This window comes from Pleuronectes platessa, chromosome 2 (assembly GCF_947347685.1).
Source record: "Pleuronectes platessa chromosome 2, fPlePla1.1, whole genome shotgun sequence".
In the NCBI taxonomy this organism is placed as follows: Eukaryota; Metazoa; Chordata; class Actinopteri; order Pleuronectiformes; family Pleuronectidae; genus Pleuronectes; species Pleuronectes platessa.
In genome coordinates, this window is record NC_070627.1 from 28,705,009 (window position 1) to 28,725,648 (window position 20,640).

The 20,640-nt window shown below is 43.4% G+C and overlaps 26 non-coding genes across 26 annotated transcripts; all 26 read left to right on the forward strand.

The window, feature by feature from the left end:
* The first annotated feature begins 25 nt into the window (after window positions 1–25).
* Window positions 26–98, forward strand: trnav-cac (transfer RNA valine (anticodon CAC)). Its single transcript has one exon. It is a non-coding gene; the product is annotated as a tRNA-Val (tRNA).
* An 835-nt stretch (window positions 99–933) lies between these two features.
* Window positions 934–1,005, forward strand: trnad-guc (transfer RNA aspartic acid (anticodon GUC)). The gene has a single exon. It is a non-coding gene; the product is annotated as a tRNA-Asp (tRNA).
* A 477-nt stretch (window positions 1,006–1,482) lies between these two features.
* On the forward strand, window positions 1,483–1,555 carry trnav-uac (transfer RNA valine (anticodon UAC)). Its single transcript has one exon. It is a non-coding gene; the product is annotated as a tRNA-Val (tRNA).
* A 507-nt stretch (window positions 1,556–2,062) lies between these two features.
* Window positions 2,063–2,135, forward strand: trnav-cac (transfer RNA valine (anticodon CAC)). Its single transcript has one exon. It is a non-coding gene; the product is annotated as a tRNA-Val (tRNA).
* An 835-nt stretch (window positions 2,136–2,970) lies between these two features.
* On the forward strand, window positions 2,971–3,042 carry trnad-guc (transfer RNA aspartic acid (anticodon GUC)). The gene has a single exon. It is a non-coding gene; the product is annotated as a tRNA-Asp (tRNA).
* Window positions 3,043–4,088: 1,046 nt separating this feature from the next.
* trnav-cac (transfer RNA valine (anticodon CAC)) lies at window positions 4,089–4,161 on the forward strand. The gene has a single exon. It is a non-coding gene; the product is annotated as a tRNA-Val (tRNA).
* An 835-nt stretch (window positions 4,162–4,996) lies between these two features.
* trnad-guc (transfer RNA aspartic acid (anticodon GUC)) lies at window positions 4,997–5,068 on the forward strand. The gene has a single exon. It is a non-coding gene; the product is annotated as a tRNA-Asp (tRNA).
* A 466-nt stretch (window positions 5,069–5,534) lies between these two features.
* trnav-uac (transfer RNA valine (anticodon UAC)) lies at window positions 5,535–5,607 on the forward strand. The gene has a single exon. It is a non-coding gene; the product is annotated as a tRNA-Val (tRNA).
* Window positions 5,608–6,114: 507 nt separating this feature from the next.
* trnav-cac (transfer RNA valine (anticodon CAC)) lies at window positions 6,115–6,187 on the forward strand. Its single transcript has one exon. It is a non-coding gene; the product is annotated as a tRNA-Val (tRNA).
* A 1,381-nt stretch (window positions 6,188–7,568) lies between these two features.
* Window positions 7,569–7,641, forward strand: trnav-uac (transfer RNA valine (anticodon UAC)). Its single transcript has one exon. It is a non-coding gene; the product is annotated as a tRNA-Val (tRNA).
* Window positions 7,642–8,148: 507 nt separating this feature from the next.
* Window positions 8,149–8,221, forward strand: trnav-cac (transfer RNA valine (anticodon CAC)). Its single transcript has one exon. It is a non-coding gene; the product is annotated as a tRNA-Val (tRNA).
* An 833-nt stretch (window positions 8,222–9,054) lies between these two features.
* On the forward strand, window positions 9,055–9,126 carry trnad-guc (transfer RNA aspartic acid (anticodon GUC)). Its single transcript has one exon. It is a non-coding gene; the product is annotated as a tRNA-Asp (tRNA).
* A 477-nt stretch (window positions 9,127–9,603) lies between these two features.
* Window positions 9,604–9,676, forward strand: trnav-uac (transfer RNA valine (anticodon UAC)). The gene has a single exon. It is a non-coding gene; the product is annotated as a tRNA-Val (tRNA).
* Window positions 9,677–10,183: 507 nt separating this feature from the next.
* On the forward strand, window positions 10,184–10,256 carry trnav-cac (transfer RNA valine (anticodon CAC)). Its single transcript has one exon. It is a non-coding gene; the product is annotated as a tRNA-Val (tRNA).
* Window positions 10,257–11,091: 835 nt separating this feature from the next.
* Window positions 11,092–11,163, forward strand: trnad-guc (transfer RNA aspartic acid (anticodon GUC)). Its single transcript has one exon. It is a non-coding gene; the product is annotated as a tRNA-Asp (tRNA).
* Window positions 11,164–11,629: 466 nt separating this feature from the next.
* trnav-uac (transfer RNA valine (anticodon UAC)) lies at window positions 11,630–11,702 on the forward strand. The gene has a single exon. It is a non-coding gene; the product is annotated as a tRNA-Val (tRNA).
* Window positions 11,703–12,209: 507 nt separating this feature from the next.
* trnav-cac (transfer RNA valine (anticodon CAC)) lies at window positions 12,210–12,282 on the forward strand. Its single transcript has one exon. It is a non-coding gene; the product is annotated as a tRNA-Val (tRNA).
* An 833-nt stretch (window positions 12,283–13,115) lies between these two features.
* On the forward strand, window positions 13,116–13,187 carry trnad-guc (transfer RNA aspartic acid (anticodon GUC)). The gene has a single exon. It is a non-coding gene; the product is annotated as a tRNA-Asp (tRNA).
* A 1,060-nt stretch (window positions 13,188–14,247) lies between these two features.
* Window positions 14,248–14,320, forward strand: trnav-cac (transfer RNA valine (anticodon CAC)). The gene has a single exon. It is a non-coding gene; the product is annotated as a tRNA-Val (tRNA).
* An 833-nt stretch (window positions 14,321–15,153) lies between these two features.
* trnad-guc (transfer RNA aspartic acid (anticodon GUC)) lies at window positions 15,154–15,225 on the forward strand. The gene has a single exon. It is a non-coding gene; the product is annotated as a tRNA-Asp (tRNA).
* Window positions 15,226–16,285: 1,060 nt separating this feature from the next.
* Window positions 16,286–16,358, forward strand: trnav-cac (transfer RNA valine (anticodon CAC)). The gene has a single exon. It is a non-coding gene; the product is annotated as a tRNA-Val (tRNA).
* An 833-nt stretch (window positions 16,359–17,191) lies between these two features.
* On the forward strand, window positions 17,192–17,263 carry trnad-guc (transfer RNA aspartic acid (anticodon GUC)). The gene has a single exon. It is a non-coding gene; the product is annotated as a tRNA-Asp (tRNA).
* Window positions 17,264–17,729: 466 nt separating this feature from the next.
* trnav-uac (transfer RNA valine (anticodon UAC)) lies at window positions 17,730–17,802 on the forward strand. The gene has a single exon. It is a non-coding gene; the product is annotated as a tRNA-Val (tRNA).
* Window positions 17,803–18,309: 507 nt separating this feature from the next.
* On the forward strand, window positions 18,310–18,382 carry trnav-cac (transfer RNA valine (anticodon CAC)). The gene has a single exon. It is a non-coding gene; the product is annotated as a tRNA-Val (tRNA).
* Window positions 18,383–19,215: 833 nt separating this feature from the next.
* trnad-guc (transfer RNA aspartic acid (anticodon GUC)) lies at window positions 19,216–19,287 on the forward strand. The gene has a single exon. It is a non-coding gene; the product is annotated as a tRNA-Asp (tRNA).
* A 1,060-nt stretch (window positions 19,288–20,347) lies between these two features.
* trnav-cac (transfer RNA valine (anticodon CAC)) lies at window positions 20,348–20,420 on the forward strand. The gene has a single exon. It is a non-coding gene; the product is annotated as a tRNA-Val (tRNA).
* The last annotated feature ends 220 nt before the right edge of the window (window positions 20,421–20,640 follow it).

Genomic DNA, 20,640 nt, shown 5'->3' on the forward strand with positions numbered 1-20,640 from the left:
AGCAGAAGTGCCAGGTGAAATGTCAGATTCTGTAGTGTAGTGGTTATCACATTCGCTTCACACGCGAAAGGTCCCCAGCTCGAAACTGGGCAGAAACATCTTTTTGGGATGATGCTTTAGTCCAACTACTTGGTACCCAACTTCTGTGTCTCCATTTGATATACTTGGTTTCATAGAGTGTTGTTCCAAGGATCCATGAAGAAAATCACACTTGACTTTTTTTCACAGTGATTGTTTTTGCAGATCTGGTGGCAACATTGAGAACAATTTGGGATGGCAAGGCTCATTCCAGGGGTTTGAAAGGAGACACCAGCAAAGAAAAGAACCTCCCAAATGAAAGCAGCATTACAGATTCTGAACTGGTTGTGGATCAGAAGATCATGATCGCCTATGGTTCTTTGCTTTCTTCAGATCCAGAGGGACTCGCAGCCCCATGTGAAAGAAACTTAAGTTTGATAAGTTCTGTTCCACAAATGAGGCAGTGTCCTCAAGAGGGACCCAGCGTGCAGTCCAGTACAAGGGCTGAGAGCCCCTGGCAGAAGTATCACATTTTGTAGTTTTTTTTTCAACATATCCCATCTGACCAGGTCATACGTTGTGATCCCAAAGACAAAGCTGGAGGACTTTGCCTGCGATAAAGGTCAAGTGGACGACTTGGCTCAGCCCATGCCATTTAGGCTATTAAGGCCCAGTTGGATTCAGCATTCATCCCAATTGCAGATACTCTGAGCGTATATGAAACCATTGCAAATTGATCGAACACAAAGTTGCCAATGTAAGTCCTCAGTCCTTTTCAAAATCCAGTTTACTGGATAAGAAAGCCAGTACAGCAAAAGATTTGTCATCATCCCCCAAACAGGAAGAGTACAATGTACTAAAAGTCAGAACAGCGCCACCTTTTTTGAGAAATGGCCGAGTTTTGCAGTGAAGCAGTCCTCGTTAGTATAGTGGCAAGTATCTCCGCCTGTCACGCGGAAGACCGGGGTTCGATTCCCCGACGAGGAGTCCATCTTTGTTTTCTGCTCAATCTTCACTACAGGGCAAATCAGAAGTAATGCTCCAGGATGCAGCTCTCAAGGTTAGGCTTTGCTCCCATCCCCCATAACAACTGCCTTCAACTATTAATGTCTATACAGTGGTAACCGGATGACAACAACTTCATAACAACAACACACAACCTGCCTGTTCTCTTTGAGAATGGGTCACATATTCCCACCATCAGATTGAGTCTAAACTGATGTTATTTGCTGGTTGCTTGCACGTAAGGCGTGTACCTCAACAGTGGTTGAGCCACTTGGTCACAGGTAACATTGAGCCCAGTTGGATTCAGTCCAGTTTTGAATCTCTCTTATGAAATCTCAAAGAACTCCTTGTAACAAATTCTTATCAATTGGATTTGGCTCTTCTCAGAAAAACAATTATGGGACCCAGTGGTTATGGTGTATTTTCCAGTGTCGGGCCAAGGGGGATCATGCTATGTCTGTTTCTGTAGTGTAGTGGTTATCACGTTCGCTTTACACGCGAAAAGTCCCCAGCTCGAAACTGGGCAGAAACAACTTCCTATGTCTCAACTATTTTCCAACAATGTGAGGTCAAAATGTTCTTACAAATTTTTTTTGTGACTCATAGCCACTCCGTTCGCCATTTCTGTCATTGAGTGTGATTTTGCAGATGCGGTGGCAAATTTGAGAAAAACTAGGGATGGCCAACTCTACATTATTCTCAGTATGTCACTGCTCTGTCTGTCACACTCAAGCTCAAACCAAGATCATGCAAGGCTCATCACAGAGGTTTGAAAGGAAACACGAGCAGAGAGAGGAACCTCCCAAACGGAAGCAGCATTTGAGATTCTGAAATGCTTGCTGAACAGAATTCCAAGGCATGCTATGTAGCTTGTTGCTTCTTTTTGTGAGAGATTTGGGACAGTAAGCTATACTTTAGTTTTCACAAAGTACTCTATGTAACAAATTGCTAACATTTGGATATGGCTACTCTAATGAGAAAAACAAATGGGAGCCAACATGTATTTGTGGGTCAAGCAGAAGTGCCAGGAGAAATGTCAGTTTCTGTAGTGTAGTGGTTATCACGTTCGCTTCACACGCGAAAGGTCCCCAGCTCGAAACTGGGCAGAAACATCTTTTTGGGATGATGCTTTAGTCCAACTACTTGGTACCCAACTTCTGTGTCTCCATTTGATATACTTGGTTTCATAGAGTGTTGTTCCAAGGATCCATGAAGAAAATCACACTTGACTTTTTTTCACAGTGATTGTTTTTGCAGATCTGGTGGCAACATTGAGAACAATTTGGGATGGCAAGGCTCATTCCAGGGGTTTGAAAGGAGACACCAGCAAAGAAAAGAACCTCCCAAATGAAAGCAGCATTACAGATTCTGAACTGGTTGTGGATCAGAAGATCATGATCGCCTATGGTTCTTTGCTTTCTTCAGATCCAGAGGGACTCGCAGCCCCATGTGAAAGAAACTTAAGTTTGATAAGTTCTGTTCCACAAATGAGGCAGTGTCCTCAAGAGGGACCCAGAGTGCAGTCCAGTACAAGGGCGGAGAGCCCCTGGCAGAAGCCTCATATTTTGTAGGTCTTTTTTCAACATATCCTATCTGACCAGGTCATATGTTGTGATCCCAAAGACAAAGCTAGAGGACTTTGCCTGCGATAAAGGTCAAGTGGACGACTTGGCTCAGCCCATGCCATTTAGGCTATTAAGGCCCAGTTGGATTCAGCATTCATCCCAATTGCAGATACTCTGAGCGTATATGAAACCATTGCAAATTGATCGAACACAAAGTTGCCAATGTAAGTCCTCAGTCCTTTTCAAAATCCAGTTTACTGGATAAGAAAGCCAGTACAGCAAAAGATTTGTCATCATCCCCCAAACAGGAAGAATACAATGTATTAAAAGTCAGAACAGCGCCATCTTTTTTGAGAAATGGCCGAGTTTTGCAGTGAAGCAGTCCTCGTTAGTATAGTGGCAAGTATCTCCGCCTGTCACGCGGAAGACCGGGGTTCGATTCCCCGACGAGGAGACCATCTTTGTTTTCTGCTCAATATTCACTACAGGGCAAATCAGAAGTAATGCTCCAGGATGCAGCTCTCAAGGTTAGGCTTTGCTCCCATCCCCCATAACAACTGCCTTCAACTATTAATGTCTATACAGTGGTAACCGGATGATAACAACAACACACAACCTGCCTGTTCTCTTTGAGAATGGGTCACATATTCCCACCATCAGATTGAGTCTAAACTGATGTTATTTGCTGGTTGCTTGCACGTAAGGCGTGTACCTCAACAGTGGTTGAGCCACTTGGTCACAGGTAACATTGAGCCCAGTTGAATTCAGTCCAGTTTTGAATCTCTCTTATGAAATCTCAAAGGACTCCTTGTAACAAATTCTTATCAATTGGATTTGGCTCTTCTCAGAAAAACAATTATGGGACCCAGTGGTTATGGTGTATTTTCCAGTATCGGGCCAAGGGGGATCATGCTATGTCTGTTTCTGTAATGTAGTGGTTATCACGTTCGCTTTACACGCGAAAAGTCCCCAGCTCGAAACTGGGCAGAAACAACTTCCTATGTCTCAACTATTTTCCAACAATGTGAGGTCAGAATGTTCTTGCAAATTTTTTTTGTGACTCATAGCCACTCCGTTCGCCATTTCTGTCATTGAGTGTGATTTTGCAGATGCGGTGGCAAATTTGAGAAAAACTAGGGATGGCCAACTCTACATTATTCTCAGTATGTCACTGCTCTGTCTGTCACACTCAAGCTCAAACCAAGATCATGCAAGGCTCATCACAGAGGTTTGAAAGGAAACACGAGCAGAGAGAGGAACCTCCCAAACGGAAGCAGCATTTGAGATTCTGAAATGCTTGCTGAACAGAATTCCAAGGCATGCTATGTAGCTTGTTGCTTCTTTTTGTGAGAGATTTGGGACAGTAAGCTATACTTTAGTTTTCACAAAGTACTCTATGTAACAAATTGCTAACATTTGGATATGGCTACTCTAATGAGAAAAACAAATGGGAGCCAACATGTATTTGTGGGTCAAGCAGAAGTGCCAGGAGAAATGTCAGTTTCTGTAGTGTAGTGGTTATCACGTTCGCTTCACACGCGAAAGGTCCCCAGCTCGAAACTGGGCAGAAACATCTTTTTGGGATGATGCTTTAGTCCAACTACTTGGTACCCAACTTCTGTGTCTCCATTTGATATACTTGGTTTCATAGAGTGTTGTTCCAAGGATCCATGAAGAAAATCACACTTGACTTTTTTTCACAGTGATTGTTTTTGCAGATCTGGTGGCAACATTGAGAACAATTTGGGATGGCAAGGCTCATTCCAGGGGTTTGAAAGGAGACACCAGCAAAGAAAAGAACCTCCCAAATGAAAGCAGCATTACAGATTCTGAACTGGTTGTGGATCAGAAGATCATGATCGCCTATGGTTCTTTGCTTTCTTCAGATCCAGAGGGACTCGCAGCCCCATGTGAAAGAAACTTAAGTTTGATAAGTTCTGTTCCACAAATGAGGCAGTGTCCTCAAGAGGGACCCAGAGTGCAGTCCAGTACAAGGGCGGAGAGCCCCTGGCAGAAGCCTCATATTTTGTAGGTCTTTTTTCAACATATCCTATCTGACCAGGTCATATGTTGTGATCCCAAAGACAAAGCTAGAGGACTTTGCCTGCGATAAAGGTCAAGTGGACGACTTGGCTCAGCCCATGCCATTTAGGCTATTAAGGCCCAGTTGGATTCAGCATTCATCCCAATTGCAGATACTCTGAGCGTATATGAAACCATTGCAAATTGATCGAACACAAAGTTGCCAATGTAAGTCCTCAGTCCTTTTCAAAATCCAGTTTACTGGATAAGAAAGCCAGTACAGCAAAAGATTTGTCATCATCCCCCAAACAGGAAGAATACAATGTATTAAAAGTCAGAACAGCGCCATCTTTTTTGAGAAATGGCCGAGTTTTGCAGTGAAGCAGTCCTCGTTAGTATAGTGGCAAGTATCTCCGCCTGTCACGCGGAAGACCGGGGTTCGATTCCCCGACGAGGAGACCATCTTTGTTTTCTGCTCAATATTCACTACAGGGCAAATCAGAAGTAATGCTCCAGGATGCAGCTCTCAAGGTTAGGCTTTGCTCCCATCCCCCATAACAACTGCCTTCAACTATTAATGTCTATACAGTGGTAACCGGATGATAACAACAACACACAACCTGCCTGTTCTCTTTGAGAATGGGTCACATATTCCCACCATCAGATTGAGTCTAAACTGATGTTATTTGCTGGTTGCTTGCACGTAAGGCGTGTACCTCAACAGTGGTTGAGCCACTTGGTCACAGGTAACATTGAGCCCAGTTGAATTCAGTCCAGTTTTGAATCTCTCTTATGAAATCTCAAAGGACTCCTTGTAACAAATTCTTATCAATTGGATTTGGCTCTTCTCAGAAAAACAATTATGGGACCCAGTGGTTATGGTGTATTGTCCAGTATCGGGCCAAGGGGGATCATGCTATGTCTGTTTCTGTAGTGTAGTGGTTATCACGTTCGCTTTACACGCGAAAAGTCCCCAGCTCGAAACTGGGCAGAAACAACTTCCTATGTCTCAACTATTTTCCAACAATGTGAGGTCAGAATGTTCTTGCAAATTTTTTTTGTGACTCATAGCCACTCCGTTCGCCATTTCTGTCATTGAGTGTGATTTTGCAGATGCGGTGGCAAATTTGAGAAAAACTAGGGATGGCCAACTCTACATTATTCTCAGTATGTCAATGCTCTGTCTGTCACACTCAAGCTCAAACCAAGATCATGCAAGGCTCATCACAGAGGTTTGAAAGGAAACACGAGCAGAGAGAGGAACCTCCCAAACGGAAGCAGCATTTGAGATTCTGAAATGCTTGCTGAACAGAATTCCAAGGCATGCTATGTAGCTTGTTGCTTCTTTTTGTGAGAGATTTGGGACAGTAAGCTATACTTTAGTTTTCACAAAGTACTCTATGTAACAAATTGCTAACATTTGGATATGGCTACTCTAATGAGAAAAACAAATGGGAGCCAACATGTATTTGTGGGTCAAGCAGAAGTGCCAGGTGAAATGTCAGTTTCTGTAGTGTAGTGGTTATCACGTTCGCTTCACACGCGAAAGGTCCCCAGCTCGAAACTTGGCAGAAACATCTTTTTGGGATGATGCTTTAGTCCAACTACTTGGTACCCAACTTCTGTGTCTCCATTTGATATACTGGGTTTCATAGTGTTGTTCCAAGGATCCATGAAGAAAATCACACTTGACTTTTTTTCACAGTGATTGTTTTTGCAGATCTGGTGGCAACATTGAGAACAATTTGGGATGGCAAGGCTCATTCCAGGGGTTTGAAAGGAGACACCAGCAAAGAAAAGAACCTCCCAAATGAAAGCAGCATTACAGATTCTGAACTGGTTGTGGATCAGAAGATCATGATCGCCTATGGTTCTTTGCTTTCTTCAGATCCAGAGGGACTCGCAGCCCCATGTGAAAGAAACTTAAGTTTGATAAGTTCTGTTCCACAAATGAGGCAGTGTCCTCAAGAGGGACCCAGCGTGCAGTCCAGTACAAGGGCTGAGAGCCCCTGGCAGAAGTATCACATTTTGTAGTTTTTTTTTCAACATATCCCATCTGACCAGGTCATACGTTGTGATCCCAAAGACAAAGCTGGAGGACTTTGCCTGCGATAAAGGTCAAGTGGACGACTTGGCTCAGCCCATGCCATTTAGGCTATTAAGGCCCAGTTGGATTCAGCATTCATCCCAATTGCAGATACTCTGAGCGTATATGAAACCATTGCAAATTGATCGAACACAAAGTTGCCAATGTAAGTCCTCAGTCCTTTTCAAAATCCAGTTTACTGGATAAGAAAGCCAGTACAGCAAAAGATTTGTCATCATCCCCCAAACAGGAAGAGTACAATGTATTAAAAGTCAGAACAGCGCCACCTTTTTTGAGAAATGGCCGAGTTTTGCAGTGAAGCAGTCCTCGTTAGTATAGTGGCAAGTATCTCCGCCTGTCACGCGGAAGACCGGTGTTCGATTCCCCGACGAGGAGTCCATCTTTGTTTTCTGCTCAATCTTCACTACAGGGCAAATCAGAAGTAATGCTCCAGGATGCAGCTCTCAAGGTTAGGCTTTGCTCCCATCCCCCATAACAACTGCCTTCAACTATTAATGTCTATACAGTGGTAACCGGATGACAACAACTTCATAACAACAACACACAACCTGCCTGTTCTCTTTGAGAATGGGTCACATATTCCACCATCAGATTGAGTCTAAACTGATGTTATTTGCTGGTTGCTTGCACGTAAGGCGTGTACCTCAACAGTGGTTGAGCCACTTGGTCACAGGTAACATTGAGCCCAGTTGGATTCAGTCCAGTTTTGAATCTCTCTTATGAAATCTCAAAGAACTCCTTGTAACAAATTCTTATCAATTGGATTTGGCTCTTCTCAGAAAAACAATTATGGGACCCAGTGGTTATGGTGTATTTTCCAGTGTCGGGCAAAGGGGGATCATGCTATGTCTGTTTCTGTAGTGTAGTGGTTATCACGTTCGCTTTACACGCGAAAAGTCCCCAGCTCGAAACTGGGCAGAAACAACTTCCTATGTCTCAACTATTTTCCAACAATGTGAGGTCAAAATGTTCTTACAAATTTTTTTTGTGACTCATAGCCACTCCGTTCGCCATTTCTGTCATTGAGTGTGATTTTGCAGATGCGGTGGCAAATTTGAGAAAAACTAGGGATGGCCAACTCTACATTATTCTCAGTATGTCACTGCTCTGTCTGTCACACTCAAGCTCAAACCAAGATCATGCAAGGCTCATCACAGAGGTTTGAAAGGAAACACGAGCAGAGAGAGGAACCTCCCAAACGGAAGCAGCATTTGAGATTCTGAAATGCTTGCTGAACAGAATTCCAAGGCATGCTATGTAGCTTGTTGCTTCTTTTTGTGAGAGATTTGGGACAGTAAGCTATACTTTAGTTTTCACAAAGTACTCTATGTAACAAATTGCTAACATTTGGATATGGCTACTCTAATGAGAAAAACAAATGGGAGCCAACATGTATTTGTGGGTCAAGCAGAAGTGCCAGGTGAAATGTCAGTTTCTGTAGTGTAGTGGTTATCACGTTCGCTTCACACGCGAAAGGTCCCCAGCTCGAAACTGGGCAGAAACATCTTTTTGGGATGATGCTTTAGTCCAACTACTTGGTACCCAACTTCTGTGTCTCCATTTGATATACTGGGTTTCATAGTGTTGTTCCAAGGATCCATGAAGAAAATCACACTTGACTTTTTTTCACAGTGATTGTTTTTGCAGATCTGGTGGCAACATTGAGAACAATTTGGGATGGCAAGGCTCATTCCAGGGGTTTGAAAGGAGACACCAGCAAAGAAAAGAACCTCCCAAATGAAAGCAGCATTACAGATTCTGAACTGGTTGTGGATCAGAAGATCATGATCGCCTATGGTTCTTTGCTTTCTTCAGATCCAGAGGGACTCGCAGCCCCATGTGAAAGAAACTTAAGTTTGATAAGTTCTGTTCCACAAATGAGGCAGTGTCCTCAAGAGGGACCCAGCGTGCAGTCCAGTACAAGGGCTGAGAGCCCCTGGCAGAAGTATCACATTTTGTAGTTTTTTTTTCAACATATCCCATCTGACCAGGTCATACGTTGTGATCCCAAAGACAAAGCTGGAGGACTTTGCCTGCGATAAAGGTCAAGTGGACGACTTGGCTCAGCCCATGCCATTTAGGCTATTAAGGCCCAGTTGGATTCAGCATTCATCCCAATTGCAGATACTCTGAGCGTATATGAAACCATTGCAAATTGATCGAACACAAAGTTGCCAATGTAAGTCCTCAGTCCTTTTCAAAATCCAGTTTACTGGATAAGAAAGCCAGTACAGCAAAAGATTTGTCATCATCCCCCAAACAGGAAGAGTACAATGTACTAAAAGTCAGAACAGCGCCACCTTTTTTGAGAAATGGCCGAGTTTTGCAGTGAAGCAGTCCTCGTTAGTATAGTGGCAAGTATCTCCGCCTGTCACGCGGAAGACCGGGGTTCGATTCCCCGACGAGGAGTCCATCTTTGTTTTCTGCTCAATCTTCACTACAGGGCAAATCAGAAGTAATGCTCCAGGATGCAGCTCTCAAGGTTAGGCTTTGCTCCCATCCCCCATAACAACTGCCTTCAACTATTAATGTCTATACAGTGGTAACCGGATGACAACAACTTCATAACAACAACACACAACCTGCCTGTTCTCTTTGAGAATGGGTCACATATTCCCACCATCAGATTGAGTCTAAACTGATGTTATTTGCTGGTTGCTTGCACGTAAGGCGTGTACCTCAACAGTGGTTGAGCCACTTGGTCACAGGTAACATTGAGCCCAGTTGGATTCAGTCCAGTTTTGAATCTCTCTTATGAAATCTCAAAGAACTCCTTGTAACAAATTCTTATCAATTGGATTTGGCTCTTCTCAGAAAAACAATTATGGGACCCAGTGGTTATGGTGTATTTTCCAGTGTCGGGCCAAGGGGGATCATGCTATGTCTGTTTCTGTAGTGTAGTGGTTATCACGTTCGCTTTACACGCGAAAAGTCCCCAGCTCGAAACTGGGCAGAAACAACTTCCTATGTCTCAACTATTTTCCAACAATGTGAGGTCAAAATGTTCTTACAAATTTTTTTTGTGACTCATAGCCACTCCGTTCGCCATTTCTGTCATTGAGTGTGATTTTGCAGATGCGGTGGCAAATTTGAGAAAAACTAGGGATGGCCAACTCTACATTATTCTCAGTATGTCACTGCTCTGTCTGTCACACTCAAGCTCAAACCAAGATCATGCAAGGCTCATCACAGAGGTTTGAAAGGAAACACGAGCAGAGAGAGGAACCTCCCAAACGGAAGCAGCATTTGAGATTCTGAAATGCTTGCTGAACAGAATTCCAAGGCATGCTATGTAGCTTGTTGCTTCTTTTTGTGAGAGATTTGGGACAGTAAGCTATACTTTAGTTTTCACAAAGTACTCTATGTAACAAATTGCTAACATTTGGATATGGCTACTCTAATGAGAAAAACAAATGGGAGCCAACATGTATTTGTGGGTCAAGCAGAAGTGCCAGGTGAAATGTCAGTTTCTGTAGTGTAGTGGTTATCACGTTCGCTTCACACGCGAAAGGTCCCCAGCTCGAAACTGGGCAGAAACATCTTTTTGGGATGATGCTTTAGTCCAACTACTTGGTACCCAACTTCTGTGTCTCCATTTGATATACTTGGTTTCATAGAGTGTTGTTCCAAGGATCCATGAAGAAAATCACACTTGACTTTTTTTCACAGTGATTGTTTTTGCAGATCTGGTGGCAACATTGAGAACAATTTGGGATGGCAAGGCTCATTCCAGGGGTTTGAAAGGAGACACCAGCAAAGAAAAGAACCTCCCAAATGAAAGCAGCATTACAGATTCTGAACTGGTTGTGGATCAGAAGATCATGATCGCCTATGGTTCTTTGCTTTCTTCAGATCCAGAGGGACTCGCAGCCCCATGTGAAAGAAACTTAAGTTTGATAAGTTCTGTTCCACAAATGAGGCAGTGTCCTCAAGAGGGACCCAGAGTGCAGTCCAGTACAAGGGCGGAGAGCCCCTGGCAGAAGCCTCATATTTTGTAGGTCTTTTTTCAACATATCCTATCTGACCAGGTCATATGTTGTGATCCAAAAGACAAAGCTAGAGGACTTTGCCTGCGATAAAGGTCAAGTGGACGACTTGGCTCAGCCCATGCCATTTAGGCTATTAAGGCCCAGTTGGATTCAGCATTCATCCCAATTGCAGATACTCTGAGCGTATATGAAACCATTGCAAATTGATCGAACACAAAGTTGCCAATGTAAGTCCTCAGTCCTTTTCAAAATCCAGTTTACTGGATAAGAAAGCCAGTACAGCAAAAGATTTGTCATCATCCCCCAAACAGGAAGAATACAATGTATTAAAAGTCAGAACAGCGCCATCTTTTTTGAGAAATGGCCGAGTTTTGCAGTGAAGCAGTCCTCGTTAGTATAGTGGCAAGTATCTCCGCCTGTCACGCGGAAGACCGGGGTTCGATTCCCCGACGAGGAGACCATCTTTGTTTTCTGCTCAATATTCACTACAGGGCAAATCAGAAGTAATGCTCCAGGATGCAGCTCTCAAGGTTAGGCTTTGCTCCCATCCCCCATAACAACTGCCTTCAACTATTAATGTCTATACAGTGGTAACCGGATGATAACAACAACACACAACCTGCCTGTTCTCTTTGAGAATGGGTCACATATTCCCACCATCAGATTGAGTCTAAACTGATGTTATTTGCTGGTTGCTTGCACGTAAGGCGTGTACCTCAACAGTGGTTGAGCCACTTGGTCACAGGTAACATTGAGCCCAGTTGGATTCAGTCCAGTTTTGAATCTCTCTTATGAAATCTCAAAGAACTCCTTGTAACAAATTCTTATCAATTGGATTTGGCTCTTCTCAGAAAAACAATTATGGGACCCAGTGGTTATGGTGTATTTTCCAGTGTCGGGCCAAGGGGGATCATGCTATGTCTGTTTCTGTAGTGTAGTGGTTATCACGTTCGCTTTACACGCGAAAAGTCCCCAGCTCGAAACTGGGCAGAAACAACTTCCTATGTCTCAACTATTTTCCAACAATGTGAGGTCAAAATGTTCTTACAAATTTTTTTTGTGACTCATAGCCACTCCGTTCGCCATTTCTGTCATTGAGTGTGATTTTGCAGATGCGGTGGCAAATTTGAGAAAAACTAGGGATGGCCAACTCTACATTATTCTCAGTATGTCACTGCTCTGTCTGTCACACTCAAGCTCAAACCAAGATCATGCAAGGCTCATCACAGAGGTTTGAAAGGAAACACGAGCAGAGAGAGGAACCTCCCAAACGGAAGCAGCATTTGAGATTCTGAAATGCTTGCTGAACAGAATTCCAAGGCATGCTATGTAGCTTGTTGCTTCTTTTTGTGAGAGATTTGGGACAGTAAGCTATACTTTAGTTTTCACAAAGTACTCTATGTAACAAATTGCTAACATTTGGATATGGCTACTCTAATGAGAAAAACAAATGGGAGCCAACATGTATTTGTGGGTCAAGCAGAAGTGCCCGGTGAAATGTCAGTTTCTGTAGTGTAGTGGTTATCACGTTCGCTTCACACGCGAAAGGTCCCCAGCTCGAAACTGGGCAGAAACATCTTTTTGGGATGATGCTTTAGTCCAACTACTTGGTACCCAACTTCTGTGTCTCCATTTGATATACTGGGTTTCATAGTGTTGTTCCAAGGATCCATGAAGAAAATCACACTTGACTTTTTTTCACAGTGATTGTTTTTGCAGATCTGGTGGCAACATTGAGAACAATTTGGGATGGCAAGGCTCATTCCAGGGGTTTGAAAGGAGACACCAGCAAAGAAAAGAACCTCCCAAATGAAAGCAGCATTACAGATTCTGAACTGGTTGTGGATCAGAAGATCATGATCGCCTATGGTTCTTTGCTTTCTTCAGATCCAGAGGGACTCGCAGCCCCATGTGAAAGAAACTTAAGTTTGATAAGTTCTGTTCCACAAATGAGGCAGTGTCCTCAAGAGGGACCCAGCGTGCAGTCCAGTACAAGGGCTGAGAGCCCCTGGCAGAAGTATCACATTTTGTAGTTTTTTTTTCAACATATCCCATCTGACCAGGTCATACGTTGTGATCCCAAAGACAAAGCTGGAGGACTTTGCCTGCGATAAAGGTCAAGTGGACGACTTGGCTCAGCCCATGCCATTTAGGCTATTAAGGCCCAGTTGGATTCAGCATTCATCCCAATTGCAGATACTCTGAGCGTATATGAAACCATTGCAAATTGATCGAACACAAAGTTGCCAATGTAAGTCCTCAGTCCTTTTCAAAATCCAGTTTACTGGATAAGAAAGCCAGTACAGCAAAAGATTTGTCATCATCCCCCAAACAGGAAGAGTACAATGTACTAAAAGTCAGAACAGCGCCACCTTTTTTGAGAAATGGCCGAGTTTTGCAGTGAAGCAGTCCTCGTTAGTATAGTGGCAAGTATGTCCGCCTGTCACGCAGAAGACCGGGGTTCGATTCCCCGACGAGGAGTCCATCTTTGTTTTCTGCTCAATCTTCACTACAGGGCAAATCAGAAGTAATGCTCCAGGATGCAGCTCTCAAGGTTAGGCTTTGCTCCCATCCCCCATAACAACTGCCTTCAACTATTAATGTCTATACAGTGGTAACCGGATGACAACAACTTCATAACAACAACAACACACAACCTGCCTGTTCTCTTTGAGAATGGGTCACATATTCCCACCATCAGATTGAGTCTAAACTGATGTTATTTGCTGGTTGCTTGCACGTAAGGCGTGTACCTCAACAGTGGTTGAGCCACTTGGTCACAGGTAACATTGAGCCCAGTTGAATTCAGTCCAGTTTTGAATCTCTCTTATGAAATCTCAAAGGACTCCTTGTAACAAATTCTTATCAATTGGATTTGGCTCTTCTCAGAAAAACAATTATGGGACCCAGTGGTTATGGTGTATTTTCCAGTATCGGGCCAAGGGGGATCATGCTATGTCTGTTTCTGTAATGTAGTGGTTATCACGTTCGCTTTACACGCGAAAAGTCCCCAGCTCGAAACTGGGCAGAAACAACTTCCTATGTCTCAACTATTTTCCAACAATGTGAGGTCAGAATGTTCTTGCAAATTTTTTTTGTGACTCATAGCCACTCCGTTCGCCATTTCTGTCATTGAGTGTGATTTTGCAGATGCGGTGGCAAATTTGAGAAAAACTAGGGATGGCCAACTCTACATTATTCTCAGTATGTCACTGCTCTGTCTGTCACACTCAAGCTCAAACCAAGATCATGCAAGGCTCATCACAGAGGTTTGAAAGGAAACACGAGCAGAGAGAGGAACCTCCCAAACGGAAGCAGCATTTGAGATTCTGAAATGCTTGCTGAACAGAATTCCAAGGCATGCTATGTAGCTTGTTGCTTCTTTTTGTGAGAGATTTGGGACAGTAAGCTATACTTTAGTTTTCACAAAGTACTCTATGTAACAAATTGCTAACATTTGGATATGGCTACTCTAATGAGAAAAACAAATGGGAGCCAACATGTATTTGTGGGTCAAGCAGAAGTGCCCGGTGAAATGTCAGTTTCTGTAGTGTAGTGGTTATCACGTTCGCTTCACACGCGAAAGGTCCCCAGCTCGAAACTGGGCAGAAACATCTTTTTGGGATGATGCTTTAGTCCAACTACTTGGTACCCAACTTCTGTGTCTCCATTTGATATACTGGGTTTCATAGTGTTGTTCCAAGGATCCATGAAGAAAATCACACTTGACTTTTTTTCACAGTGATTGTTTTTGCAGATCTGGTGGCAACATTGAGAACAATTTGGGATGGCAAGGCTCATTCCAGGGGTTTGAAAGGAGACACCAGCAAAGAAAAGAACCTCCCAAATGAAAGCAGCATTACAGATTCTGAACTGGTTGTGGATCAGAAGATCATGATCGCCTATGGTTCTTTGCTTTCTTCAGATCCAGAGGGACTCGCAGCCCCATGTGAAAGAAACTTAAGTTTGATAAGTTCTGTTCCACAAATGAGGCAGTGTCCTCAAGAGGGACCCAGCGTGCAGTCCAGTACAAGGGCTGAGAGCCCCTGGCAGAAGTATCACATTTTGTAGTTTTTTTTTCAACATATCCCATCTGACCAGGTCATACGTTGTGATCCCAAAGACAAAGCTGGAGGACTTTGCCTGCGATAAAGGTCAAGTGGACGACTTGGCTCAGCCCATGCCATTTAGGCTATTAAGGCCCAGTTGGATTCAGCATTCATCCCAATTGCAGATACTCTGAGCGTATATGAAACCATTGCAAATTGATCGAACACAAAGTTGCCAATGTAAGTCCTCAGTCCTTTTCAAAATCCAGTTTACTGGATAAGAAAGCCAGTACAGCAAAAGATTTGTCATCATCCCCCAAACAGGAAGAGTACAATGTACTAAAAGTCAGAACAGCGCCACCTTTTTTGAGAAATGGCCGAGTTTTGCAGTGAAGCAGTCCTCGTTAGTATAGTGGCAAGTATGTCCGCCTGTCACGCAGAAGACCGGGGTTCGATTCCCCGACGAGGAGTCCATCTTTGTTTTCTGCTCAATCTTCACTACAGGGCAAATCAGAAGTAATGCTCCAGGATGCAGCTCTCAAGGTTAGGCTTTGCTCCCATCCCCCATAACAACTGCCTTCAACTATTAATGTCTATACAGTGGTAACCGGATGACAACAACTTCATAACAACAACAACACACAACCTGCCTGTTCTCTTTGAGAATGGGTCACATATTCCCACCATCAGATTGAGTCTAAACTGATGTTATTTGCTGGTTGCTTGCACGTAAGGCGTGTACCTCAACAGTGGTTGAGCCACTTGGTCACAGGTAACATTGAGCCCAGTTGAATTCAGTCCAGTTTTGAATCTCTCTTATGAAATCTCAAAGGACTCCTTGTAACAAATTCTTATCAATTGGATTTGGCTCTTCTCAGAAAAACAATTATGGGACCCAGTGGTTATGGTGTATTTTCCAGTATCGGGCCAAGGGGGATCATGCTATGTCTGTTTCTGTAATGTAGTGGTTATCACGTTCGCTTTACACGCGAAAAGTCCCCAGCTCGAAACTGGGCAGAAACAACTTCCTATGTCTCAACTATTTTCCAACAATGTGAGGTCAGAATGTTCTTGCAAATTTTTTTTGTGACTCATAGCCACTCCGTTCGCCATTTCTGTCATTGAGTGTGATTTTGCAGATGCGGTGGCAAATTTGAGAAAAACTAGGGATGGCCAACTCTACATTATTCTCAGTATGTCACTGCTCTGTCTGTCACACTCAAGCTCAAACCAAGATCATGCAAGGCTCATCACAGAGGTTTGAAAGGAAACACGAGCAGAGAGAGGAACCTCCCAAACGGAAGCAGCATTTGAGATTCTGAAATGCTTGCTGAACAGAATTCCAAGGCATGCTATGTAGCTTGTTGCTTCTTTTTGTGAGAGATTTGGGACAGTAAGCTATACTTTAGTTTTCACAAAGTACTCTATGTAACAAATTGCTAACATTTGGATATGGCTACTCTAATGAGAAAAACAAATGGGAGCCAACATGTATTTGTGGGTCAAGCAGAAGTGCCCGGTGAAATGTCAGTTTCTGTAGTGTAGTGGTTATCACGTTCGCTTCACACGCGAAAGGTCCCCAGCTCGAAACTGGGCAGAAACATCTTTTTGGGATGATGCTTTAGTCCAACTACTTGGTACCCAACTTCTGTGTCTCCATTTGATATACTGGGTTTCATAGTGTTGTTCCAAGGATCCATGAAGAAAATCACACTTGACTTTTTTTCACAGTGATTGTTTTTGCAGATCTGGTGGCAACATTGAGAACAATTTGGGATGGCAAGGCTCATTCCAGGGGTTTGAAAGGAGACACCAGCAAAGAAAAGAACCTCCCAAATGAAAGCAGCATTACAGATTCTGAACTGGTTGTGGATCAGAAGATCATGATCGCCTATGGTTCTTTGCTTTCTTCAGATCCAGAGGGACTCGCAGCCCCATGTGAAAGAAACTTAAGTTTGATAAGTTCTGTTCCACAAATGAGGCAGTGTCCTCAAGAGGGACCCAGCGTGCAGTCCAGTACAAGGGCTGAGAGCCCCTGGCAGAAGTATCACATTTTGTAGTTTTTTTTTCAACATATCCCATCTGACCAGGTCATACGTTGTGATCCCAAAGACAAAGCTGGAGGACTTTGCCTGCGATAAAGGTCAAGTGGACGACTTGGCTCAGCCCATGCCATTTAGGCTATTAAGGCCCAGTTGGATTCAGCATTCATCCCAATTGCAGATACTCTGAGCGTATATGAAACCATTGCAAATTGATCGAACACAAAGTTGCCAATGTAAGTCCTCAGTCCTTTTCAAAATCCAGTTTACTGGATAAGAAAGCCAGTACAGCAAAAGATTTGTCATCATCCCCCAAACAGGAAGAATACAATGTATTAAAAGTCAGAACAGCGCCATCTTTTTTGAGAAATGGCCGAGTTTTGCAGTGAAGCAGTCCTCGTTAGTATAGTGGCAAGTATCTCCGCCTGTCACGCGGAAGACCGGGGTTCGATTCCCCGACGAGGAGACCATCTTTGTTTTCTGCTCAATATTCACTACAGGGCAAATCAGAAGTAATGCTCCAGGATGCAGCTCTCAAGGTTAGGCTTTGCTCCCATCCCCCATAACAACTGCCTTCAACTATTAATGTCTATACAGTGGTAACCGGATGATAACAACAACACACAACCTGCCTGTTCTCTTTGAGAATGGGTCACATATTCCCACCATCAGATTGAGTCTAAACTGATGTTATTTGCTGGTTGCTTGCACGTAAGGCGTGTACCTCAACAGTGGTTGAGCCACTTGGTCACAGGTAACATTGAGCCCAGTTGGATTCAGTCCAGTTTTGAATCTCTCTTATGAAATCTCAAAGAACTCCTTGTAACAAATTCTTATCAATTGGATTTGGCTCTTCTCAGAAAAACAATTATGGGACCCAGTGGTTATGGTGTATTTTCCAGTGTCGGGCCAAGGGGGATCATGCTATGTCTGTTTCTGTAGTGTAGTGGTTATCACGTTCGCTTTACACGCGAAAAGTCCCCAGCTCGAAACTGGGCAGAAACAACTTCCTATGTCTCAACTATTTTCCAACAATGTGAGGTCAAAATGTTCTTACAAATTTTTTTTGTGACTCATAGCCACTCCGTTCGCCATTTCTGTCATTGAGTGTGATTTTGCAGATGCGGTGGCAAATTTGAGAAAAACTAGGGATGGCCAACTCTACATTATTCTCAGTATGTCACTGCTCTGTCTGTCACACTCAAGCTCAAACCAAGATCATGCAAGGCTCATCACAGAGGTTTGAAAGGAAACACGAGCAGAGAGAGGAACCTCCCAAACGGAAGCAGCATTTGAGATTCTGAAATGCTTGCTGAACAGAATTCCAAGGCATGCTATGTAGCTTGTTGCTTCTTTTTGTGAGAGATTTGGGACAGTAAGCTATACTTTAGTTTTCACAAAGTACTCTATGTAACAAATTGCTAACATTTGGATATGGCTACTCTAATGAGAAAAACAAATGGGAGCCAACATGTATTTGTGGGTCAAGCAGAAGTGCCCGGTGAAATGTCAGTTTCTGTAGTGTAGTGGTTATCACGTTCGCTTCACACGCGAAAGGTCCCCAGCTCGAAACTGGGCAGAAACATCTTTTTGGGATGATGCTTTAGTCCAACTACTTGGTACCCAACTTCTGTGTCTCCATTTGATATACTGGGTTTCATAGTGTTGTTCCAAGGATCCATGAAGAAAATCACACTTGACTTTTTTTCACAGTGATTGTTTTTGCAGATCTGGTGGCAACATTGAGAACAATTTGGGATGGCAAGGCTCATTCCAGGGGTTTGAAAGGAGACACCAGCAAAGAAAAGAACCTCCCAAATGAAAGCAGCATTACAGATTCTGAACTGGTTGTGGATCAGAAGATCATGATCGCCTATGGTTCTTTGCTTTCTTCAGATCCAGAGGGACTCGCAGCCCCATGTGAAAGAAACTTAAGTTTGATAAGTTCTGTTCCACAAATGAGGCAGTGTCCTCAAGAGGGACCCAGCGTGCAGTCCAGTACAAGGGCTGAGAGCCCCTGGCAGAAGTATCACATTTTGTAGTTTTTTTTTCAACATATCCCATCTGACCAGGTCATACGTTGTGATCCCAAAGACAAAGCTGGAGGACTTTGCCTGCGATAAAGGTCAAGTGGACGACTTGGCTCAGCCCATGCCATTTAGGCTATTAAGGCCCAGTTGGATTCAGCATTCATCCCAATTGCAGATACTCTGAGCGTATATGAAACCATTGCAAATTGATCGAACACAAAGTTGCCAATGTAAGTCCTCAGTCCTTTTCAAAATCCAGTTTACTGGATAAGAAAGCCAGTACAGCAAAAGATTTGTCATCATCCCCCAAACAGGAAGAGTACAATGTACTAAAAGTCAGAACAGCGCCACCTTTTTTGAGAAATGGCCGAGTTTTGCAGTGAAGCAGTCCTCGTTAGTATAGTGGCAAGTATCTCCGCCTGTCACGCAGAAGACCGGGGTTCGATTCCCCGACGAGGAGTCCATCTTTGTTTTCTGCTCAATCTTCACTACAGGGCAAATCAGAAGTAATGCTCCAGGATGCAGCTCTCAAGGTTAGGCTTTGCTCCCATCCCCCATAACAACTGCCTTCAACTATTAATGTCTATACAGTGGTAACCGGATGACAACAACTTCATAACAACAACAACACACAACCTGCCTGTTCTCTTTGAGAATGGGTCACATATTCCCACCATCAGATTGAGTCTAAACTGATGTTATTTGCTGGTTGCTTGCACGTAAGGCGTGTACCTCAACAGTGGTTGAGCCACTTGGTCACAGGTAACATTGAGCCCAGTTGAATTCAGTCCAGTTTTGAATCTCTCTTATGAAATCTCAAAGGACTCCTTGTAACAAATTCTTATCAATTGGATTTGGCTCTTCTCAGAAAAACAATTATGGGACCCAGTGGTTATGGTGTATTTTCCAGTATCGGGCCAAGGGGGATCATGCTATGTCTGTTTCTGTAATGTAGTGGTTATCACGTTCGCTTTACACGCGAAAAGTCCCCAGCTCGAAACTGGGCAGAAACAACTTCCTATGTCTCAACTATTTTCCAACAATGTGAGGTCAGAATGTTCTTGCAAATTTTTTTTGTGACTCATAGCCACTCCGTTCGCCATTTCTGTCATTGAGTGTGATTTTGCAGATGCGGTGGCAAATTTGAGAAAAACTAGGGATGGCCAACTCTACATTATTCTCAGTATGTCACTGCTCTGTCTGTCACACTCAAGCTCAAACCAAGATCATGCAAGGCTCATCACAGAGGTTTGAAAGGAAACACGAGCAGAGAGAGGAACCTCCCAAACGGAAGCAGCATTTGAGATTCTGAAATGCTTGCTGAACAGAATTCCAAGGCATGCTATGTAGCTTGTTGCTTCTTTTTGTGAGAGATTTGGGACAGTAAGCTATACTTTAGTTTTCACAAAGTACTCTATGTAACAAATTGCTAACATTTGGATATGGCTACTCTAATGAGAAAAACAAATGGGAGCCAACATGTATTTGTGGGTCAAGCAGAAGTGCCCGGTGAAATGTCAGTTTCTGTAGTGTAGTGGTTATCACGTTCGCTTCACACGCGAAAGGTCCCCAGCTCGAAACTGGGCAGAAACATCTTTTTGGGATGATGCTTTAGTCCAACTACTTGGTACCCAACTTCTGTGTCTCCATTTGATATACTGGGTTTCATAGTGTTGTTCCAAGGATCCATGAAGAAAATCACACTTGACTTTTTTTCACAGTGATTGTTTTTGCAGATCTGGTGGCAACATTGAGAACAATTTGGGATGGCAAGGCTCATTCCAGGGGTTTGAAAGGAGACACCAGCAAAGAA